At 43.7% G+C, this 10,742-nt stretch overlaps 1 pseudogene; it reads right to left on the reverse strand.

Moving 5' to 3' along the window:
- Positions 1-8,806: 8,806 nt before the first annotated feature.
- LOC112068710 (hepatocyte nuclear factor 6-like) lies at positions 8,807-10,187 on the reverse strand (annotated as a pseudogene).
- Positions 10,188-10,742: the final 555 nt, after the last annotated feature.

The raw sequence follows: 10,742 nt of genomic DNA on the forward strand, positions 1-10,742 counted from the left end.
CTTCCTTCTCTTCTCTCTTCTCTCTCTTCCTTCTCTTCTCTCCTCTTCTCTCCTCCCCTTCTCTCCCCCTCTCTGTCTTCTCTCTTCCTTCTCTCTTCTTCTCTCTTCTCTTCTCTCCCCTCTTCTCTCCCCTCTTCTCCTCCTCTTCTCTCCCCTCTTCTGTCTTCTCTCCCCTCTTCTCTCTCCTCTTCTCTCCCCTCTTCTGTCTTTTCTCCTTCTCTTCTCTCCTTCTCTTCTCTCCTTCTCTCTCTCCCCCTCTTCTCTCCCCCCTCTTCCTCTCCCCTCTTCTGTCTCTCTCCTTCTCTTCTCTCCCTTCTCTTCTCTCCCCCTCTCTCTCTCCCCTCTTCTCTCCCCCTCTTCTGTCTTCTCTCCCCTCTTCTCTCCTCTCTCTCTCCCTCTTCTGTCTCTCTCTCTCTTTCCTCTTCTTCTTCTCTTCTCTCCTCCTCTTCTCTCCCCTCTTCTCTCCTTCTCTTCTCTCTCTTCTCTCCCCTCTTCTCTCCCCTCTTTCTTCCCCTCTTCTTCTTCTCTCCTCTTTCTCCTCCTCTCTCTCCCCCTCTTCTGTCTTCTCTCCTTCTCTTTTCTCCTTCTCTTCTCTCCTCCTACTTCTCTCCCCCTCTTCTGTCTTCATCTCCCCTCTTCTCTCCTCCTCTTCCTCCCCCTCTTCTTCTTTTTCTCCTTCTCTCTCTCCTTCTCTTCTCTCCCCTTCTTCTCCCCCTCTTCTCTCCCCTCTTTCTCCCCTCTTCCTCTCTCTCTTCTCTCCCCTCTTCTGTCTTCTCTCCTTCTCTTCTCTCCTTCTCTTCTCTCCTTCTCTTCTCTCCCCCTCTCTCTCCCCTCTTCTCTCCCCCTCTTCTGTCTTCTCTCCCCTCTTCTCTCCCCTCTTCTCTCCCTCTTCCTCTCTTGTCAATCACATGATCTAATAAAATCTCTATATCTGCTTCTCACTTTTAAAACACATTGATATCACAGCATTACATATATCATGTTCTTCAAGACAGCAAGAATAAAACAAAACGTGTTCATATAAAATATAGGATTTATAGGCCCACAGTATATTATAGGCTACTGTATCTATCATTTATTTATCTGTGTTGTTTCTGTACAATTTTTATGTTTCTTCATTTAAAAAAATATGTGAAGGGCTTTGTATTCTCTGATATGTTAGAATTGCACTATAGATTATAGGCCTCCTACTTTTTATAAATCCGTTAGAATGGTCTGAGCTCATTTCAGCAAAGGTCAATTGCTTTCTATGACTGGTTATATTTATAAGAAAACCCCTATAGGCCTGGGCCTAAATGCCCATTCATTGTTTGAAATGTTAATTATATAAGGAGAGATTTGTTGATAGGCTACGAATGTACCATAACCTTATCCTTCACAATAGCATGGATATCGATCGTGACAAGGATCCAGATCAACATACACTAGATCTCTCTTTAAATACCCTTGTGTTGTAAATGTTTGGTTCTCAATCTATTTCTAACGTCACCAATAATAAACTATGTTTTGGTTAAAACTGCGGATCATTCAAATAAAATATGTCAGGGTCCAGCTGAGATGGGGCTCACGTGCTGAGGGCTGACCGACCCCACTTCCACGTGCCCTCCACCACGGATCGAACCTTTCGATTGAAACTGAAGTAATTTGCATACTGCATACTGATTCCCTCTCTGCCCGGGCCGATCCATAACGGGGCTGCTAGTCAAATGCGCGAGGAGCATTAAAAGCACGGGCAGAGACAGGCGGGAACTGCACGAGGAGCACACGGGACGGACGGACTGACAGGCAGAGGGAAACGGCAGGTTTTATTCCGCCGACCAGGAACCGGAGATTTTGAGGTTGAAATGGAGGCACGCCCTGGGCTGTTTCTACAGGACGCACGAGGGCAGCTTGACCTGCCTGRACCGGAGCCTGACGCAACACGGGAGAGAGCGAGACACTCCAACTCTTGTTGAATGACTAGCCATTAAACCGATGTGGAGCTACAGTGTTCATCATACCTGTGTGTCATGATCAGTTGGGCTCAGCGTGGAACGTTCAGCTATAGAAATATACTGTCTAGAATAGACATGCCTTTCTGACATGTAGGAATCATGTCCGCTATTCATGGCATTCCGTCTGCATTTCTTAGTATGTAGCACCCTTCTGAACTGGACCATGATGGAGAAAGCTGTGTGACTATGTGTGTGTTCTGCTGTGGTGTGTTCAGATGTGGTGTGTTCTGATGGGGTGTGTATCTGGGGTGTGTTCAGATGGGGTGTGTTCTGCTGCAACACTGTGGTGTGTTCAAATGTGGTGTGTTCTGATGGGGTGTGTATCTGGGGTGTGTTCAGATGTGGTGTGTATCTGGGGGGTTTGACAGGAAAATGTGTGTAAACTGGGAGGCTCGTAAAAGATGCATGAGGGCATCAGATTCATGTTGTGGTAGGAGATGACAGCCACCAGTGTGTGTGTGTGTGTGTGTGTGTGTGTGTGTGTGTGTGTGTGTGTGTGTGTGTGTGTGTGTGTGTGTGTGTGTGTGTGTGTCAGACATTGTTTAGTCATAATCTGTTTGGACCTATTTCATTATCATGTTATTACCAGTTTGGATTGGCACTCATCCACCGTTGATATCTCACGTTCAGGTTAAAAGAGCTAAGGGCATTAATTAGCCTTCAATGACAACACATTTTAACCAGACATTAATATAATAGAGGATTGGGTTACAAATGTAAACTAGATTTATATCAATTGATATGTTAACTCTAGTAAGTGGTAGTAAGCTGTAGTTGTCATCGCAACAGGCGAGCACACATTGCCGATCGTTTATGCTCAGGGCTTTGGCTCTACCTTAACACACGCGCACTCTTACATTGCTACCAACATCTCTCCAACTATCTTTCTTCATTTTTATGTAAAATGTAGTCTATGACTGGGGTTTTAGAAGACATTGCAAAAGCCAACTTTTTAACGAAATAATATTTATTTTTAATACGTTTATTGACAAAATGTCTGTGCTGCAAAACGTCTCAATTCAGAATTAGACGGTCGTTCCACATTCTCAAATGTCAAATTTCGAAGTTGCTCGCTCCAAACGTCAACAGTTGTGTTTTTGTTGTTCCTGCTGCTTTGTATAGTTCCATTTATCCTGGGTATATTCAGTGCCTCCTGAAAATGACAAAAAATCTAACCCAAAACCCTTTTTCCTAAACTATTTTGCCAGGCATGAATGCAATAACATAGTAGTCTATACCACCTGAATGATTCAAAACAATTTCAGATGGAGAAATACTGGCCACCTACCACCTTATGAAATGTCTCATTCATCTCTCGATGAACATAACATAACCTCTAGGTAAACCACCCTGCTCCTTATTTTTTAGTTTCTATCTGGGTCTTTTCTATTTAAATTCAATATAATATATATTACAYTGTTATAATTTGGTGTTGCAGAAACATGTGTTGACAGCGAGACAACGTAATCAGTGTTTTCTCGTGGATCAGATGATGATGGTGATGATAATGATTTCCACCACACCATGACATTGTTAAGACAATCTGTCTGCGATTCTGGTTGAAGAATATTCACACGTTGAGACAGTTGGATATACGCCTGGCCTGCATGTCACTCTTTATCCATAAACATGTGTTCCCTCCATCAGTCGTTATAGCCTAGGCCTAGCCTGCTTTATCACAATATGCTATGAATATTATAGGACAATTAATTCCGAGGCGAAGACACGAGAATCTCCCATGATGTCGAAAACSAAATGACCCGGAATAATCTAATGCCGTTTCAACAGGGACGAAGATACAAGCAATCAAATCCAAACATTTCAGATAGTGACCCTAGTGCCATCACTAATCTTCTCTCAATATTTGCAGCTCTCGCTCCTCAAATAAATATGTTTAATGTGCCCGTACGAACATTACAGCAACCATCAGATTACGTATGGTCATTACAACCACTTAGAGACAACTTTTAACAACTTGTGTAAGGCTCTAATGCTTTAAAAGCATATTAATTGATATAAGAATCTAGGACATGGGGAGAATGAAGACTATTACCTTATGATAGGCTACAGGGGAATATGTTTTAGTGTAGGCCTAATTACCAATAGGCTATTGAAAAATAATTTGGACAGTTTATTTTCGTTCGAAGTCAATCACTGCATTTCTTACAATGGAGTCGACTGCAGCATAGCATTACACTACAGATTTATGCCAGTTGGCCAGGGATATAAATTATTACAAACGCTATATATTTAATACCATAAATCCCAAGAATTATAATAAGTGAAAGTTGTGTTAGTTGCSGTGCCGCTCAGACGAATGTCCTGTTGTGTGTAACCTACTGCTCAGAAATAGCATCCTTTTAAATGCTTTCGTTTTTTTATCAAACAAATGAGGTGTAACAGTATACAGGTATAGGCATATAGCTCATTTTTCTATAGTCTACAAGCAGTAGGCCTAAAGAAAGGGCTTTTATTAGAATACATGTATTCTTTTTAAAGTGTCAGTAAAGTGAAATCGTTCTTGGGAGTTCTAGAAGTTTACTGAAGAATGCCACAGTCCTACTCCATTTAGTTGCTGATTCGAGACCTGTTTGCAGATTGACCATTCAACTATTTGAACTTTAAATTAAACGAATAGTAAACCGTTTTTTTATTCGAGGAAGTAAGATTACCCTTCATAAAAATATWGAAAAAAACAGCGCCTAAGATTCTCATTTTATTWTCAGTTGCTTTTAGCAATCAATAAAACGTTTGGTATTAGGCMATTAATATCCTATACGAATTTAAAACCTCGGTCTGCAATCAAATATTATTGAATTGGTTAGTATAGTCTATGCACAATATTTAGCAATAAGAATAAGGTAGATATTAATAGTGCCGGCCAACATATAATCATGTGTACAGGCATATAGACCACGCTTAATTCAATTCAGGCTACTGTAAGTATGGATTTCGATTATATTAGTCTTGTCTAGAAATATAGCGTCTAGACGGTCGCTTTTGCCTAAATCTGGTTTGGGAATTCTAATAGTGTCGTTATGAGCGTTAATAACCCATCTCTGTAGTGGTATGTCACTATCTGTAGAGCTGAGATTATCGATCCATGTGCRTCTGTCTCCACCATAAACCACAGCATATGAATTCAACGATACTAATGTTATGCTGCCCTTTAGTAACGGCCACCGTAAAACCATGGCATGTTGGAAGCTGTGCCCTGTAGGCTACAACCAAATAGTCACTATTCAGGTTAGGATATGTGTAGTAGGCCTAACCTTTGCTCCATAAACATACTCTGTTACGCATACTCATCAGCATTCACATAGAGAGAGGAGAGGCATAGGCCTACTCTYTTAATAATTGTATATGCAACATTGGTTATTGGATTCAACACTATAACCTAATGCCGACTGTAYGATATATATGACTGTGAATATGACCCAGAGTCAACAGAATACAACAGCAGTCTGTGGATAATTAATAATTAATACAGACAGTCTCCACGGTGCAGCCTGACCAACCGACCCAATGSGCGAGGGGGTTACCGCTTTGCTCTAATAATGCTGGTGCTCTGGGTTAACTTACCAGACTGACTTTTACCTTCTGACCAGAGCCATGTTTTTATTGTATCTAAATAAATGCTCTGCTTCTGACTATTCAACTACCTATGAATGACTGGTAACCAAGCCAAAAGCATCGTGATGTTCTATTGAATATTACGATACATGCTATTGTGGAGCTGGCTGCTGCAGATCTGTGGTAGAGGCCTATCGTTTAAAATATGACAATATGTTTTCAACGACGTTGTTGCGGGACAGTAATTTGTAAGCTATATGGCCATAATTAAAACGGCCAGACATGTCATAGCCTGTCTACTGTATGTTGCTGCAGTTACGGGGAGGGATGGAGTTTTCTTTTGAGCTTATCTTGGTTGGTACATTTGAAAGGTTTTGTTATGTCAGTTGACTTCTTAGTTAGTTGACACACGTTTTATGAAAAGCAGTGTTTATGTGAATACGTTATATATATATTTCTCTCTCTCTCTCTTTCTACATTCATCAAATACTTGCTATAACAACCACAGACCATTCTCTACAGGGACACGACAAACACACTGCGGCTTTGACGCGTGAATAGGCCTCAACASAATGACACTCAAACACATACATGCGCACACCGCCCTTTTGCACGTTGCTGGAAGGAAAAATATCGATCAGCATGAGAATGTGTGCAGATGTGGCTGCTGAAACGTGAATCTTTCTCTTCTTATTTGGCCTGATATAGGCTATAATATTTTTGTCTGTTTGTCTGATAGGAGCAATCTGTTATTCGTGATGATTGATTATTATTTGCCTCACATTTACATTTACATTTACATTTAAGTCATTTAGCAGACGCTCTTATCCAGAGCGACTTACAAATTGGTGCGAATGTTATGTCAATTAATTTAGCAAATTGATAACATATTTAATTTTAAATGTATTACTTTTTAAATGTTAACACATTTTATTTACTTTGTTGACGTTAACTATTTTGTTATTAGGCCTAGGCTGCACGTTTTGTTTGTAAGTTATAAATAGGCCTATGTCGAATCTCTGTCCAGTCCTTTATTATGTCCATACCGTTGGAAAGCATCTCGTTGTTCATTAAGTGTCTTTGTTTCTGGGCAAACGTCAAGTCCCCACACGCCACTGACGTTGACTTCCTATTAGAGACCATTTAACTTTTACGTTTCTCTTCTTTAACTTGTTCAATTGAACGGTGTCCTGTTGTTCTTGACCCTGACAGATGCCGCGGTGTGTGTGTGTGTGTGTGTGTGTGTGTGTGTGTGTTAATCTGCACGAGCAGCTGTTAACATTAGGAGTCTTGAAGCGTCACCTTTGACATGTGGCCCGGGCTGGCCACTGGCCGCAGCAAGCTGTCGCCTGCCTGCCCGCGTGAAAAGGACGCCTCGACCCCCCCCCCCCCTAAGAGACCGCCCCCTCCCCTCCTCCCAACACACACAAGTCATTTGAAGTTCATCCATTGTGTAGCCAATTTAGGAAATTGTATTGAAATTGTATTGTAATGACGTAGGCCTACTCAATGTGTCAAGGAAATAAAATCACGCAATAAAACATAAAACATTTTTGTCATTCAATTGTTTCTCAATTAATTACTAACGTTAGTATATTTTATTATCATGAGAGATGTAATGTTGATGTAATCATAGGCCTATTCGTGAATTAATACTTTTCTTCACCGTGATCAAGTTCATACACACACACACACACACACACTCCGCGTATCGATGGGGGCACGCGTGGACACACTTAGCCTATACACACCCACACACTCCCATGCACGGCCGGCCGGTTCGTTAATCTTAATGGTTTAACAATAGACACATCTGTTCATCTTTTTATTTCTAAAGAGAGAGAAGTACAGCTTCATTTGTTACTTCAAACCGACATATGGAATAGTTTTCATTCGGATTGGAGTTCTACAATAATCCTCTATTAGGGAACTTTGTTGGGATACCATTTTTMCTTTATTATATAAAAATAGAGAAACAGCATGATGACATTTGGTTCAAGATAGGTGGTGATTATGKAGGACACGTGTGTGAATATAAGGTTTTGAATACTGCATGCACACTGTCTGGTCTAATCACACACGCACACGCGCGCGCACCTCATTGACGAGTGGGGAATGAACCCGGAAGTTCACTTCATTTGTTCTGCATGACATGTTAAGGAGGCTCCAGAACAATATTGGATCAATAGGMTTTTATTTGTGTTTAAATACAATAGGCTCAATAGGCTCCATTGAACGTGTAAATTATAACCTAGTAAATAATATTAATTCATTTGTGATGTAATTATTTTATTCCAGAGGGTGTGTGAGAGGGGGGTTTATAACCAGCAGGTATCTTAATACCTCTGTTGTAACTTCCTTAATAACTGACGTCAGAGCAGTGTGTGTGTGTGTGTGTGTGTGTGTGTGTGTGTGTGTGCATACATGCAACATGTTTTTCGTCTATTTAAGTCACAAAAACAATAACATGTAAAATGATATGGTATATATATGGTTTGCTATGCAAGACTGTTGATGACACACACAAAGACACAGATACACACAAACAGACAGACACAACACGCTGCAAATAATCAATGGCGATTTAACACACTTTCAGCAGCGTACCGCCTCACACTTTTCACAAGCCAAAAACCCATCCGCCTCAGCGCGTCATTGATTAGCATAAAGCAATTCCTTTGTATGCTGGCGACTGCGTGGCTCCGTGTGTGTCTGCTAGAACGGTTCAGGCGGATTGACTCGGGTCCTCGGGACAAATTAATGAGAGCTATCTATCAGTTAATTACCACAAACCCAGAGTCAGCCCCGCGTCACGCCTCCTAAGAGTTTAGCTCTCAAGACAAACACACTCACTGAAACACAATAAGTGCGTCAACGCAGCCAAACACAGCTTCCATAGGCTTTCCTCAATATTTTAAAATAATGGTCATATTGATCCTGGAAAATATTGTATTATCTTCTATTTTATTTATTGTTATTCTGTTATACTATTTTCCGCAGATGTTCCATCCCTCAGCCCGAAATGCACAGCTTGAGGATGTTACTACATGTGCTGGCAGCAAATTAATATTTTCATGACGTAAATATATTTTTTGAACTTGATTCTTATCCTCCGCGCATGGACTCTGTTTACATGGACTCGGTGGACTCTGTTGGGAACAACAAAAAGCTGATGAGTTGGGCAAAATAAGCTCATTCTGGTCCAGATCACCAACACACACACGCGGCGCGCGGCATAGACACATGGGCCCTTATCTTATAGAATGGAAAAAGCCAAGAGACAGAGATTACAACAAAGACAATGATGAATTCAACTGCAGGGAATTCCAGAGGAAGGTTTCAGTTCTGTCATACCACTGGCTACTCCACTGTCAGATTCAAGACAGCTGCAGACAATAGCCTACTGTTCCAATGACGAGCACCAAACAATCTTAAATAGCCCCTATAGATAAAGAGTAAAGGGAGAGAGAAAGATAAATAAAAGGAAGTGGGTATTACCGAGGGTTCCCTCACCTGCGAGCCTGAGCGTGCTCATGCGTGTGAACTCAGGCTCCTGCAGCCACTTCCACATCCGGCGGAAGGTCTCCCGGCCGGACTTGAGCTTGGACAGGGCTTGGGGTTCCGGAGCAGGTCTGACAGTGTCCCCTGGGCCGACACAACACCCTCTGGGCGAAGATAGCCTGGGGGATGGAGTAATGCTTCAGCTCTGTGGTGATCCTCTGCGCTACTTCTTTGGTGTTTACTTCTTCCATTTGACCCGTCGAATTGCCGTCGGTACCGCCACCACCACCAACCCCTGGACTTGAACCCCGGGCCCTGAGGTGGCTCTGGGTGTTGTTGTCCCGGGGGTTCCGTGACCCAGCACGTGCCCCGAGGCTCCGAGGTGGGCATGGGGGTGGTGGTGATGGAGGCCGTTTATATGGAGCATGTTCCCCGAGGAGGTGAGGTGCTGGTCGGCGTGTCTGGCCAGCATGGTGGGGTGATGAGCCTCGAACCCACCGGGAGTCAACTGCATCTTCTCCCCGGCATGGAGGCTGAGACCCCGGGGTGGCATAGGGAGGCAGGCCGGCCTGGGAGCTGTGTAGCCGGCCAGGCCAGAGCCAGACAGTGGGGAGAGGCTCTGTCCATCCCAGGGGCGTCTTTGTGGTGGTATGGGGAGTAGAGGTTGTTGATCGGCGCCAGCCCCTCTCGTCCCTCATAAACGTAAAGCTGCCGGTGACATTACCAGGAGTCGCTGATGATGATTATGAGGATGATGAGGATGGTGGTGTGGATGATGATGATGATGGTGATGATGAGAGAACTTGTCTGCTACAGTGGAGATGGGGGTAGGGGAGGCTGGAGAGGTGTGAGGGTGGTGTAGGTGCTTGCGCTCATTCCAGGGGGGGCCTCGCACATACTCTGGCGGGGTGCAGGTGATGACCGGGGTGTCAGTGTTGTGTCGTGATGGGAGTGGTATTTCTCCCGTCTAGCAGGCTCGTCATGCCCATGGAGCGGTGCGCCAGCCCGGCCCCCACCCGGGCGGGGGTGTGGGCTGTGGCCGACTAGCAGCTCTCCTGGACCGGCCACAGACTCATGGCTCAGGTCGCCGAGGCTCTCCATGGACAGTTGCGCGTTCATAATGCTTGGCGACCATCTATGTGACCTGGGGAGGAATGGATGTCCACAGAACAGTCCAGAGTCTCACGGCGGGAAGTTCCCTCCCAGTCTGTTGGTTTGTTGTGGTGGTTTGTTCTGTCTCCTGAATCTGGTTGATGGACGTTTTTTGTATCCTTTTTATGGCTGGTGTTTTCTTCCTCTTGTCTTTGTTGATTATTTTTTCTTTCCGATTATATATTTTCTTTCCTTTTAGACTCGGTTTTATTGATACTACATTATATTTTTTGCTTCCTCTCGGTTGTGTCTCGAGCCCCCCGCCTGTCCTTGCGCTCCGGTTGGGTCCTGCGCCATCTCTCTCTCCGTGGCTTTTCTCGTGCTGCTCGGTTTCTCCACACCTCCGTTTCACGGCTGCCGATCCGAACATACACACATGCGCACGGGCGACCTTCCATCCCCTCCCACCACAAACACACACACACACACACACACACACACACACACACACACACACACACACACACACACACACACACACACACACACACACACACAGACACACACACACACACACAAACA

This window comes from Salvelinus sp. IW2-2015, unplaced genomic scaffold (genome assembly GCF_002910315.2).
Source record: "Salvelinus sp. IW2-2015 unplaced genomic scaffold, ASM291031v2 Un_scaffold655, whole genome shotgun sequence".
Classification (NCBI taxonomy): Eukaryota; Metazoa; Chordata; class Actinopteri; order Salmoniformes; family Salmonidae; genus Salvelinus; species Salvelinus sp. IW2-2015.